Below are 1,710 nucleotides of genomic sequence, written 5' to 3'. Positions count from 1 at the left end.
TTCTCGTATGATATAATACACCAATAATTACTTTCTTATCTTAATATAGCGAAACTCGAATTATAATATAATAATAATAATAATAAAGAATCTGGAGAAACAGTAAAATCAACCTACGGACTAACATGTATATCAATTAAAGAACAGTAACATCATTCATTCAAACTTATATGAAAGATTTGCAATATTTTCAATATGAGCCAATCACCCCACTATCATCTACCAACTATCACCTTATGACTACCTTATAATCATTCCAATAATTACCTAAAACAATTACCCACTAAAACATGTTCAGCAACATTAATTGAAAGCAGCAATAGCTTCTAAAATCAATATTAATTGCTTCATGAATTAACAATTCATTACGTGTTTAAAGAGTTCCAATTTGAAATCTCGGATGCAGTTTGCAACTTGCGATGCCGAAACCCTTGTCCGTTCCTTCTTTCCGTTAAACGAATAGTTTAAAATTCTCAAAAATAACCTATCGGGTCATTACATCATCGATTTTTATCAAGTTGTCAATTATATAGTTTATCATAAAACATGCGGACATAATTATCTTATAAGTGACTTAATTATTTATATAAAAAAAATACAGTGTCTTATGTAGAATTTAAACTCTTATTATATTTAAATTATATATGTACGTTGATTATTAATCTATTAGCTAGGGAATTAATTACATAATAGTCTAATAGCATGAAGCCTAGTTTATAGAGTAGACACATCTAGACTATTTTAATTATGTTGATGTCAATCCCATCAAAACCTTTTTCTGATTTTGAAATAACAATTAGTAATTAATTAATTCATTAAAGGAAAACCCGTGAATTTGGAGGGGATTTGTCATTTGTCAATCAATAAGACAAATTTTAATGTGCTTTAATTTTTAATTTTAAAGTACATAAACACCACATAACATGTCGTGCAAAAACAACTAACTTGATTAGTTGGGAAATCTTTTCAAGATAATCACAAGAAATATCGAATTTTTCCATTGTGAATCAGTGGAAAATTTGTACTTTGAAACATAATTTTGCATCGAATTCGCTCATTGAGAAAACACATGGTGGCATATAGATTCTTACTAAAATGTTGGAAAACTTCGTAATTTTCCATATGAAACACTATTACTTTTTTTTTTCTGGTGAGAATAACCACTAAACATTTTTTCAGTATAAAATTTTAATACAAAGTTATAATTTTTAAGTAGTGAATGTAATGGGATTTAATAAATTAATCATACTCATTAGTGTATTATAATCTAATTTTATTTAATGAATTTCTACTTGGTACTTTCTATTTTTATGGGAGCATAGCTGCTCATCAATTTTGAATACTTTAAAGATATATTTGAATTTTTTTATAGATAAATTGTGATTAGAATCTTGATCTCAAAAGAATCCAACTCTGATTAAATCACAATAGCAACATAAAAAGAATACAAATATTTGTGTGAAGAGTATCTAATAGAACTTCATATAATTTAGAACAAAATTAACATATTCATTATAGTCTTATAAATAAAATTTAAATAGAGTGAGGTTATTTCTGACAAATCGTCAACTCAAATAAATATCGTATAATTAACATATACATGTAAAAACACTTGCATAGAGACATCTTAGGCATGTGGACTTGGTCAAGGCTAGGAATAAGAAAAAACTTTGAGATGTTTGGAATCACTTGTATTATATTATATATATA

The sequence above is a fragment of the Solanum tuberosum genome, unplaced genomic scaffold (assembly GCF_000226075.1).
Source record: "Solanum tuberosum cultivar DM 1-3 516 R44 unplaced genomic scaffold, SolTub_3.0 scf00051, whole genome shotgun sequence".
Taxonomy (NCBI): domain Eukaryota; kingdom Viridiplantae; phylum Streptophyta; class Magnoliopsida; order Solanales; family Solanaceae; genus Solanum; species Solanum tuberosum.
Note: the sequence above shows the minus strand (reverse complement) of the source record.